The sequence below is a fragment of the Ambystoma mexicanum genome, chromosome 1q, assembly GCF_040938575.1.
Source record: "Ambystoma mexicanum isolate Mex_15411 chromosome 1q, UKY_AmexF1_1, whole genome shotgun sequence".
In the NCBI taxonomy this organism is placed as follows: domain Eukaryota; kingdom Metazoa; phylum Chordata; class Amphibia; order Caudata; family Ambystomatidae; genus Ambystoma; species Ambystoma mexicanum.
In genome coordinates, this window is record NC_090922.1 from 1,003,337,355 (window position 1) to 1,003,349,753 (window position 12,399).

Here is a 12,399-nt window from a genome sequence, read left to right on the forward strand (position 1 = left end):
GGGGCCCGTTACGATGAGGGAGTGATACTTAATCCCCTTATTTACTGGAGGGGGATATCTGGGAGGAAAAAGGTGGGTTCCCAGTACATTTTCTGGGTTTTGAGGAAGGCGAGACAAGGTTAGTTTTAAGAGATGAAAAAGGGCTTGGACTCTCTAGATGGCCACAAGATTGCATCTTCCCTTTTGGTGAGGGAAGGTTAAGAGGCAGGATGGGACTTGGGTGACATATCCCATGAAAAAAGAGAGTGCGTAGGATGGATTGGGGTAAGGAATGGGGGAATACCATGTCTTGCCTTTGTACACTCTCCAAACAGTCCCCAAGACCCCCGGCCCAGGTGATCCTCCCTCACTGGCCCACCCTCAGTGTTGGGATCCAAGAGTGATGGCGCTCCCCTGGCCACCTGAGCAACGGATCCCCGGTGATTACATGTGAGAAGGCCCTCAGGTTTCTCAGACCGCCCAGTCATTACTATTGCATGACTGAGGATGCCAAAAGCTGCTGACAGTTCAATAGTATCTCAGTACCAACACTGCCGCCATTAGTTTCCAGTTTCAGGTCTTCCATAATGGATGCTTGGACACCTTTTTACATTGCTTGAAGGAAGTTTATTATGTGTATGTATTGTACAGGAGTTGAATGAGGAGAAGAATTGCCTCAGGTGCAGACTAACAACTCAGTCACGTGACAATGGTTGGCAAAAATGTATTACAGGAGCTGTTGCTGCTATCATTGGTGTCTCAAGCTTTAGCATGCTGGAAAAATGCATTGTGGGGAACAAGACTGCCACACATGTTTGCATTATGCAGATATTGGAAAGGTAGCTCAGGGGCAACATGCTCGCCTTGGAAGCAAGATGACACAGAGCACCACGGTTTCGATCCCCGGGTCCGCCCTTAGAAACCTCTGGGTATTAAGCGCACTATAAATAACCTAGCATATCATATCATGCAGGGAATCTGGCGCATAGCACATTTCCCAATTTTTAATTGCCTCTTTATAAAGATGAGAAATGTGTACACACATGTGGTGGCATCTACCCACTGTCTAGGGTTGGCCGAGGCATGTAGCAGAGCAGCTCTCCTCTGACCTGTGCCTTGGCAGGGACCCAGAATCAAGCTGAGAACAACTCTTGCTTAACTGCTCTTTGTGGGATATTGCAGAAGTGTGCTGGACCAAGATGGAAATTCCATGCACTGACTCATGGGGAAGTTGTAGATAATTTACTGGAGAAAGTCGCTATTACATTTCCAGGTTCTCTTATGGTAGTTAGGGACAATTTAAACACCAACCTACTTTGTGTGATTATGGAGTGATAGCTTAAGCTTAATTGATGAGATTTATGTGGTGAAGTTGGTTCACCATATCTAAAATCTGATGAGCATACACTTGTGGTACTTCATGGTTGATCTATCTGGGACCATCTTGCCAATATAACACAATCTATCTGCAGCTACGAGTGGGGACTATAACATCTGGTATTCCAGTTTAAATCTTTTCAGAGTTAGATACATGCATCAAGTCTAACAAACACCATCACTTTATTATTTGAAAAGGCAGTGCTATCTGGCAGTCTTCAACACTAAGAAGACCATTTGAGTATTGTGGTCATCTTGTGGCTGGATCTCCATGTAGTCTAAAAGGCAAAATCTTAAAGTGGACCAAAGCCTTTAGGAGTGGCAAACATAGTATTTTATTCTCCGTTAGGGTGTAATATCACCTGAACAGATCTTTTGGTGTGGTCCAAGGTAATAATGAATTATGGATGAACAAGTAGTACTATCAGTTCATCTCTGCAGCCGGTAATGTTGTTGGCAGTTTATATTACCCTAGGGTGTTTTTATATGATGCATGCTCACTCACTTGAGATTTTCCTTTTCTAATCCTTAAACAGTAATTCAGGAAGGATTAAAACATTTATTTTTATCTTCAATCAGATTTTCTGGCACCCAAGTACATCCTTCTGTCTGTAACTTCCACACTCCACATCTCTACATGATCATTGTTGGTTTGTGATGTGCACAGTGGGTCCACATAATTAATGCTTCTTTTCATGCCTACAGCCACTTCACAGGATAGACCTTATACTTTTTGTTAATGGTTTTGGTGTACCGATGATTCAGCTTATTGATGCGTTAATTGTTCTGTATGGCTCATGCCACCGACCATGCCACTGGGCTAATAGCTTCTTCCCATGATTGGGCATCTAGACCAAAACCTGTTCTTTCACCAAAAAGTAGCCTAGGTGGGCTTTTGTGTGAATCTGGTTTCATGTTTCATTAGACATTCCCAAATTCTGTTCAGAAAGGTATCTGACCAACTGCATATATTTACAGGTATTTTCAACATATTCTGCCAAGTTGGAAGCTGAGCTCTCTTGGACTTCCCATTCCACTGAGATGTGTTGCACTGCCAGTTGGTTTCAACTGTTTCTGGACTTATTTTCCTGTACCTAACATTACATGTTCCAGTAGATTCTCTGAATAGCCAAGGCTGCATCCCTGGCAATGTCCAAAACCTTGAATCACCTGAGCTCCATTCCTAACCCTTACCCTAACTCTAATTAGAACCATTATTGTGCCTTATTCTACAGTGAATGCTTACCTTATATTAAACTTTCAGTGTGCTAAATTATTTTATTTGCATTTGGTTCATTACATAACACCAAATAAATACAAATTTATCAGTGTACTGTTAAGATAGGCCCAAATAAATCATAAAAGAAATAAAACTCAATAACGGAGTAACTCCAAATGCACACGAAAACCCAGCTTTAATCCAATACAAACAGACGCTGGGATAGTGTACAAAAGACAATCTGAAAATGGCGTTAGGTACAGCACGTTTTTAAGCAAAGAAAACGTCAGAGCTGACATCATAGTTGGTAATCATCATAAAACATGTCTGCTCCCTCACTCAATTGGTTGGGAGAGTATGGAACATATAGGTATCTATAGATGAACCTTTTACTATTGGATCTTCTACAACTAATAACTCCTCCTGGAGACATCCTTCTACAAATGATACATTTCAATCTAACATGCTATTGGTTGGCATTCTACTACACTAGTCAATAAGAAGAACAGGATTTGATTGGCCGTCTATTTTCTCATTGGCCCTTAGACACTTTAATGTGGTGCCAAGTTACGTAGTGGGGAAGGGGAGGTGGGTGTACTGCTATGATCCAGTTTAAAGATGCACATCTCTTTCCTTCTCCTTCTCTTTCCCATTCCTGAGGCCTTATCTGCCAGTCTGTTTGTGGCCTTGGCATGTCATCTTTATGTCTGGATATTCTAAGGAATTAGCAGGAGCACTATCTAATTGGGCCTGGAATAAATTATCATTGTTTCGGTCATGTGGCAGTGCACTACTGTTCGGAGATCAATTTCATCTATTTATTGGAGGTTCTGCCATCCTTAAGTCTTTGTGCTTTACTTCGGTGGACACTTGGGGCACTGTATATTAATTTGTTGTGGGATCAAATGGAACGATAGTTACTTGCACCTGGCATTCAAGGATATATCTATTTCTCACTGCTACTAATTGAAACTAATTAACTTTAATAATTGCAAGCTGTGTGCCCTGGGAAACATTATCTGGTGCGGTTTCAGCTTCTAAGCAGAACTCCTCTTGGCACAGTTGACCTTGCTGCTGTCTGAGCCTCATGAGGCCTTGCATTTCATGCTAAGCTATTTTCAGGGTAATTCATAGAAATTTGCACAAAAGTGACGCACGCGACTGGCGCACAGCGTGCCCGTGCGAATGTCTGCGCCAGCCGCGTGCGCTAAAATCGATTTCCGCGCACAGTGTATTCATGGATTTTCGCATCCAAAACCAGCCGTGGTGCAGCGTGGCACAGCGACCCTGCAGCAGCGCCAGTTATGCCCCCAAGAACGCCCTCACGCAAGGAAAAGTCTTCAAAATCCCAAATAATCGCAAAGGTCTGCGCCACGGCTGGTTTTGGATGCGAAAATCCATGAATACATGTATTTCAGTGGTTCGCGGGAAGTTCCACACGTGATTGTCCTGTGTATGTGTGAATCAGGGGTGCGCGGGAAGTATCACACGCAAAATCAGCAGGGTACGTGTATTTCAGGGGTGCGCGGGAAGTATCACACGCGATTCCAGCAGGGTACGTGTATTACAGGGGTGCACAGGAAGTATCACACGCAAAAGCAGCAGTGTACGTGTATTTGAGAGGTGCGCAGGAAGTATCACACGCGATTCCATCAGGGTACGTGTATTACAGGGGTGCGCGGGAAGTATCACACGTGATTCCATCAGGGTATGTGTATTACAGGGGTGCGCGGGAAGTATCACACGCAAAATCAGCAGGGTACGTGTATTTCAGGGGTGCGCGGGAAGTATCACACGTGATTCCATCAGGGTACGTGTGTTACAGAGGTGCGCGGGAAGTATCACACGGAAAAGCAGCAGGGTACGTGTATTCCAGGGGTGCGTGGGAAGTATCAGACGCAAAATCAGCAGGGTACGTGTATTTCAGGGGTGCGCGGGAAGTATCACACGCGATTCCAGCAGGGTACGTGTATTACAGGGGTGCACGGGAAGTATCACACGCAAAAGCAGCAGGGTACGTGTATTTCAGGGGTGCGCGGGAAGTATCACACGCGATTCCATCAGGGTACGTGTATTACAGGGGTGCGTGGGAAGTATCACACGCAAAAGCAGCAGGGTACGTGTATTTCAGGGGTGCGCGGGAAGTATCACACGCAAAATCAGCAGGGTACGTGTATTTCAGGGGTGCGCGGGAATATCACACGTGATTCCATCAGGGTACGTGTATTACAGGGGTGCACGGGAAGTATCACACGCAAAAGCAGCAGGGTACGTGTATTTCAGGGGTGCGCGGGAAGTATCACATGCAAAATCAGCAGGGTATGTGTATTTCAGGGGTGCGCGGGAAGTATCACACGCGATTCCAGCAGGGTACGTGTATTACAGGGGTGCGCGGGGAGCACCACACTTGAATTGCATGTGTGGGTCCTCCCAGGTGTTCCCTCTACACCCTCCACGGCCCCTGCAGGTGACCCACACCACAGGGGCCTACCCTGCACATGTCCTGCAGGCACCCCATCCACCATGGCCATGCCCCTCAGCCAACCCACATGTCACCTTGCCCTACTGCCCACCAACGCATGTCCCCCTGCACCCCCAGCCACAAGGGGCAGCCTCCACCAGGCCCCCACCCATGTCTACCATCACCCCGCCCCCCAGCAGTGCAGGGGCAGCCTCCACCAGGCCCCCACTCATGTCTCCCACCACCCCCACCCCCCAGCCTCCAGGGGCAGCCCCCACCAGGCCCCCACCCATGTCTACCACCACCCCCACCCCCCAGCAGTGCAGGGACAGCCTCCACCAGGCCCCCACTCATGTCTCCCACCACCCCCACCCCCCAGCCACCAGGGGCAGCCTCCACCAGGCCCCCACTCATGTCTAACACCACCCCCACCCCCCAGCCACCAGGGGCAGCCTCCACCAGGCCCCCACTCATGTCCCCTATTACCCCCACCCCCCAGCAGTGCAGGGGCAGCCCCCACCAGGCCCCCACTCATGTCTCCCACCACCCCACCCCCCAGCAGTGCAGGGGCAGCCTCCACCAGGCCCCCACTCATGTCCCCTATTACCCCCACCCCCCAGCAGTGCAGGGGCAGCCTCCACCAGGCCCCCACTCATGTCCCCTATTACCCCCCACCCCCCAGCAGTGCAGGGGCAGCCTCAACCAGGCCCCCACTCATGTCTCCCACCACCCCCACCCCCCAGCCACCAGGGGCAGCCTCCACCAGGCCCCCACTCATGTCCCCTATCACCCCCACCCCCCAGCCACCAGGGGCAGCCTCCATCAGGCCCCCACTCATGTCTCCCACCACCCCCACCCCCCAGCCACCAGGGGCAGCTCCCACCAGGCCCCCACCCATGTCTACCACCACCCCCACCCCCAGCAGTGCAGGGGCAGCCTCCACCAGGCCCCCACTCATGTCCCCTATTACCCCCACCCCCCAGCAGTGCAGGGGCAGCCTCCACCAGGCCCCCACTCATGTCCCCTATTACCCCCACCCCCAGCAGTGCAGGGGCAGCCTCCACCAGGCCCCCACTCATGTCCCCTATTACCCCCACCCCCCAGCAGTGCAGGGACAGCCTCCACCAGGCCCCCACTCATGTCTCCCACCACCCCCACCCCCAGCCACCAGGGGCAGCCTCCACCAGGCCCCCACTCATGTCCCTTATCACCCCACCCCCCAGCCACCAGAGGCAGCCTCCACCAGGCCCCCACTCATGTCCCCTATTATCCCCACCCCCCAGCAGTGCAGGGGCAGCCTCCACCAGGCCCCCACTCATGTCCCCCATTACCCCCACCCCCCAGCAGTGCAGGGGCAGCCCCCACCAGGCCCCCACTCATGTCTCCCACCACCCCCACCCCCCAGCAGTGCAGGGGCAGCCTCCACCAGGCCCCCACTCATGTCCCCTATCACCCCCACCCTCCAGCCACCAGGGGCAGCCTCCACCAGGCCCCCAACCATGTCTACCACCACCCCCACCCCCCAGCAGTGCAGGGACAGCCTCCACCAGGCCCCCACTCATGTCTACCACCACCCCCACCCCCCAGCCACCAGGGGCAGCCCCCACCAGGCCCCCACTCATGTCTCCCACCACCCCCACCCTCCAGCCACCAGGGGCAGCCTCCACCAGGCCCCCACTCATGTCTCCCACCACCCCCACCTCCCAGCCACCAGGGACAGCCTCCACCAGGCCCCCACAATCTAGATCCCTGGCCCTTATGGTCAGCCTCCAAATGCCAAACACCCACCCGAGTATTGCATCCACCCACTTAGAAATGGCAAAAACATGATCAAACCACAATTGCAAGCTTGCAAATGAACACATGTCCCTCACATACACCCAATGGGTGTCAGTGAATGTCAAAACCCATATCATGATATGCATGAAACCAATGAGATGATAATACACATTGAACTTTGAAGAAAAAATATGTATTAAAAGCAACATAAATTGAATCAAAAATAAACAAACAATAATAGAAATTTAAAAATAAATAAAAACAGCAGGTACGCGAAAAAATGCAAAACCACAAATTATAATGCAAACGAAAGGCGTCCAAAGTCACAGTCCACAAAAGTAAATCCAATGGAAAAATAAAATCGAAAACCATTGCTCCATGGGGAAATCATAATAAAAATTGAAAATCCAAAAATCAACTATGTACAGATAAACAATCCAGGGTCCATGATCCCAACCGAAGAAATGAAACCTATCTAATAACACTACCTAAAAAAAAATAACTATATACAAAAATGTGGCCCATTGTCCAAAAGGTAAAAAAAAAATGCAAAGCCAAAGGAAACCTAACACTAACTATATAACTATTTACAAGGGCTGCGGGCTAGTCCGACGGCTCACTTTGGGATGTCCCGGGCCAGGGCGCTCCTCCTAAATGGCCCCGAGGGTCCGCAGGGCCGTCCACATGTTCCCCCCAAACTCCCTGCGGATTGCCTCGAGGCACTCGGCACGCCTCAGGAGTTCTCCGCCCTGACCATCGTGAGCCGTGCCTCTTCCGCCCGCTGCCGCTCCGCATCTATGGCGTGGCCCAACCGCTGCCACACGGAAGACACTTCCTGTCCTGGGTCCTCCTGCCCTCCGGCCGATGCCTGCCCCTCCGATGTGGAAGACCCCGAGCCATCATGGCTCCCACCACGTTGCTGCTGCTGCTGCGGCTCTGCCCGTGCACTGCCTCCTGCTGCCGGCACATCCTCCGCTGGCCGGGGTGCAGTCGTTGATGTGGCCACCCCGGCTGGACGTCCGACTCCCGACTGTGGCAGGGATGCCTCCTCCACCATCCTGGCCGCACCGTCAGAGGCAGCTCCACAGGGCACCCAGGTGACTGATGGGTGTGAAGATGGCACGGAGGACGACTGGCGCATAGGGGGTTCAGTTGAGGAGGGGGTCGTAGCAAGCCCCATCAAACGGAGGAATCTGGCCTGGGTGACCTGTCCCAGTAGGCCGACCCGGTCAACGAGCCATTCGAGATGACGTGCAGTCTTCTCATGAAAAGACTGCAGGTTACCTCGCATGGCCCGTTGACGCAACGCCACACCAGTCAGGACAGGCTCAACCCGGACCCGGATAGCCACATCCGCAGGCAGAGGAAGGCCAGTTGTCGTGAGCTCATCCCCTGCCTGAAAATGGGTCTGGACGTAGGCATCCCTGCTGGTGCAAGATGATGCAGTGACAGGATCAGATACAGGATTGCACACAGGCACCTCCGCGGCGACCTGTGCTGCCTCCTGTCCCTGGTCCTGCACTGCACCACTAGCACCAGTGGAATCCCCACCTCCAGACCCCGTCTCTGTTGCTTGCACGGCCTCCTCCTCCACCAAACCCCCCACCAACCTGGATGACTCCGTGCCATCTTCCCCCGTTGGGCCCTGTGGGGTCCCAGCTGCCCCTTCTGCTGCCGAGGAGTCCAACTCCGAACTCCGCCTCTTGGACCTCCCCCGGCAGCTGCGGCCTGGGACGCGGCACCGGACTCCTCACTCCCCGACGAGATCACATCTTGGGAGGGGAGCCGGGCCTTGCGTCTCCGGCTGGCGGTGCTCCACAGCACCTTCTCCGCCCTCTTCATCAGTTGACGCTGCAGACAGGGAGAAATAAAACACAGGCATCAGGGCACTGTACAATGGACACATACACACATGACAGTTGCACATGAGTGGCATTGGCAAACCTCAGACATGGCATCACAATCGGCAACACACGTCATTTCAACTTGCACACATGAGCCATACCACAGCCACATCGCAACTGCCAGCACCATCCATACACATACAACAGCATGAGCAGGCAAAGGTGAGCCAGACATCACATGCAACACAGGGAGTGCACTACACATGCACGCCACCACCACACTTGCATGCATGTGTACACCTCAGCCAACTGTCGCAGTGTTCCGATGGGCATCCATGTCACATCTGCCAATCAGGCTTCCACATCCCGCTGTCACATGCATCCATGTTGCCTCACTGTTGCACCCTTGTCAAATACACACACATGCACATGTACACAGTGCTGATACATGCAGCTGAAAACAACATACATACGTGACATCACGCACATGCCCACTTACATACACATTCATCCAAACATGTGTGCCCACGCAACTGCATTTGGCATGCAAGCCTACACACACAAGCACCATCCATGTCTCACACATGACAGCCCTCGCATGTGTTAGCCTCACGGTCCTGTACACCCCCACCCATACTCGGCCCCATACAAACAGATGTGCAACCGGCACACTACTGGCACATCACCACACGCACAGCTTACAATCATGATGCATGTACACTTACCGCTCGACTCCAGACGGGTCTGCCTCTCAAGGACCTGGACGTGGAGCACTGGGGATATGCGTTCCAGGAACCTCATCTGATCTTCCAACAAGTGGCCCCGGCGCCCCTTAGCATCCGCTGCCTTCAAGAGGCGCCAGGCCTTGTTCAGGGTCCTGGACCTGATGTCCTCCCAGCGCTTCTTGACATGTTGGAAGTCGCGGACTGCCACCCCCTCCGCGTTGATAGCAGTCACGATGTCGGTCCAGATCCGAGTCCGTCCTTCCTTGTCGGCGCGCACACTTCTGCAGAGGGCATCATACTGCCCCAGGACTTGCTCCACCAGGACACCAACTTCGGTGGCACTGAAGCTGGTGCCCCTCTGCCTCTCTGGCCGGGGGTTGTCAGTGGTGCCAGATGTTGCAGTGCCCGACATGACAACCCCAGAGGCAGGAGTGGGTGGGCAACTGGGTCCTGGGGCTGGGCTGTGGAGCGATGGAATCCCAGTCGGGAGTCTTCGGTTCCAGCAGGGGTGGTCACAGCAACAGCACCCCTGGCTGATGTGCAGGCAGCAAATGGCAGGGCACCTGGGCAGCAGGCAGTCAGGCAGCAGCAGATGGCAGGTGGGAGCGTGCTCGGGGTTCTGGGGGGCAGTAATTCGGCCTTGTGGGCAGGAGCGTGGTCTTCCGTGTGCTTACTCGTGGCCAGCTTGATACAGAGTGATTTGGCAAGTGAAAATCCTGCACGTTTGCATGTAAATCGAGGAAAGGCCCGTAGCGCGAATGCACGTCAGCACGCATATGCGATTTCATTGGAACAAAGGCCCTTAGCGCGTGAGCGCGTCTGTGACGTGAGGCGCGTGGGTGTTTCCCTCATTACACGTGATGACAGAGCACACGTGGATTTCCACCAATCGCGTGTGGAACTTCCTGCGCACCCCAGAAATACATGTACCCAGGCCAATCGCGTGTACGCTCACTTCCCTCCGATTACACGCGATGACACTCGGACGTGCAGTTTTACCACGTGTGCTCGCATATGCGATTTCATTGGCCCAAAGGCCACCATGCGCAGCTGTGATGTCACGCGCATGGCCGTAGAGAATGGCGCGTGTAAAAATGAAGAGATACACGTCCGAGTGTCAAAGCGCGTAATTGGTGGAAATGGCCTCATCGCGTATGCGCGTCTGTGACATGTGTATAAAATGTACGTGTAGAACGCCATTTCCTTGTACGTGCTTTTCGTGGAGAGCAAGTGGGTGAAATCTGTACTTCTTGTCGGTTCACACGCGATTTACTTCACGGCGTTTCCAGTTCGTACTCCCTGTTACCTCTGACAGCTTTTCCTCTTTTCCTCTTTTTCCTGGGCCTGTTTCCTCAAACAGCGTTCCCTTCTACTGTTGTCCTGTCTCCTCAGACAGCGTACAATTCTTCTTTTGGCGGGGGTGTTGCCAACGCGCACACGCGCATATTTTTCACGCTTTTGTTCCTGGCAGACGGTGAGTCGCGCACATATTTAACATCTGTGCTTGCCCTGTGTGTCGCGTACCCCTTCAGAGGTCATTCTAGGCTGCGTGTGACACGCATACGTTCATTCTTGTGTTCCTGGGTGCCACAGCATAGTGCAGGTTTATTTTTCCACGCACGTGATCTAGGAGGGTTGCATGCACCTTACTTCGCTTTTTTGGGGTGCCTGTGCGTTGCGTGACCCGTCATCTTTCCCCAGGGGTGACATACAGCCTTGCTAGAGCACTAGGGTACGATTACCATCTGGTACCCAACCCCTTTGACCCCCAATTGCCCAGGACAATAGTTCACATCGACTCCCATACGCATAATAACATCAGTGCCATGGCTGGGAGGCGACCAAGCCGTAAGGGTGGCAAAGGTGGCCGAGCCCCAAGTGGTGGCCGTGGTGGATCCAGTAGGGGATGTGGCCGTGACTTGCAGGGTGCCCCTAGCCCCCCATGTGTGGAGGAGCAGTCAGGGACACCCATGCCCCCCCCTGGTTGAGGTTACGGTGGCTGACACCATCCATGCTCAGCCCTTGTTGGACCAACCCACTGTGGAACCAGACCTGGCACAGGGTGACTCCATGGCTGACTTCCAGGTCAGCGGGTCTAGGCCACGAGCGCCGGTGAACATTGGTGTCATCAGGCCACGTGGATCAGGGGCAGCTAGGTCATCTGCTGCCCCGCGTAGGCAGGCTGGGGAGGCTGCAGGGGCAGCTGCGGCTCCATCCACCCCACCTCTCACACACCCATCCAGGACAGTGTCGTTCCAAGTACATCATGCTGACTTTCCCCCTGACACCATCACACTTGAGCTAATGCCTGCACCAACTCCCATGCTGAGTGTGCAATCCCACGCTCCTGCCCCTAGTGTCCAGAGCGGCGTAGGACACTCAGGATCCCCACCACCTTCCAAGCGGAAGAGGAAGAGTGCTAGTCCAGTAGAGGCTGATGCCCCAGACACAGTCCGGCCCGTCAAGGAAGCCCAGCTTCAATGAGGCCGAACTGAATGCACTTGTAGAGTATGTGTCCGCACATGACCGCGAAATGGTGATTGTTGCAGGATCCAAGACCACACCTGCACAACGTCAGGCACACTGGCAGACCATTGCGGACATCATAAGTGCCCTTGGAATCGTGAGGCGCACAGCTAATGAATGCTACAAGCGCTGGAATGACCTGCAGCGCAGGGCAAAGAATAAGCTGGCCTCAAGTAATGCCGCAACTCTAGTGACTGGAGGTGGGTCTCCAGCAGAAGACATAGAACTCACTCCACATGAGCAGGTTGCTGGGACCTACGTCACGGAGGAACAGATCTAAGGCGTGGGAGAACTGGCAGATTACGAGGCATTGTCCGGTGAGTGCACATGCATGTGTGTGTCATCCATGTGCATGGTGTGTGTGGGAGGGCTTCTGTTTGGGTGCCAGGGGAGGGTGTGTGTGCCTGAGTGGTTCGGCTTACCCATGTGCCTCTTCCTATACATTCTTGACACCAGCACTTGGGTATAGCAGCATCCCTTAGGCCAACA

At 53.2% G+C, this 12,399-nt stretch overlaps 1 protein-coding gene across 1 annotated transcript in view; it reads right to left on the bottom strand.

The window, feature by feature from the left end:
- AK5 (adenylate kinase 5) overlaps positions 1 to 12,399 on the bottom strand; it is a 3,278,219-nt gene that overhangs the window by 2,873,677 nt on the left and 392,143 nt on the right. The gene's annotated exons all lie outside the window — the stretch shown is intronic.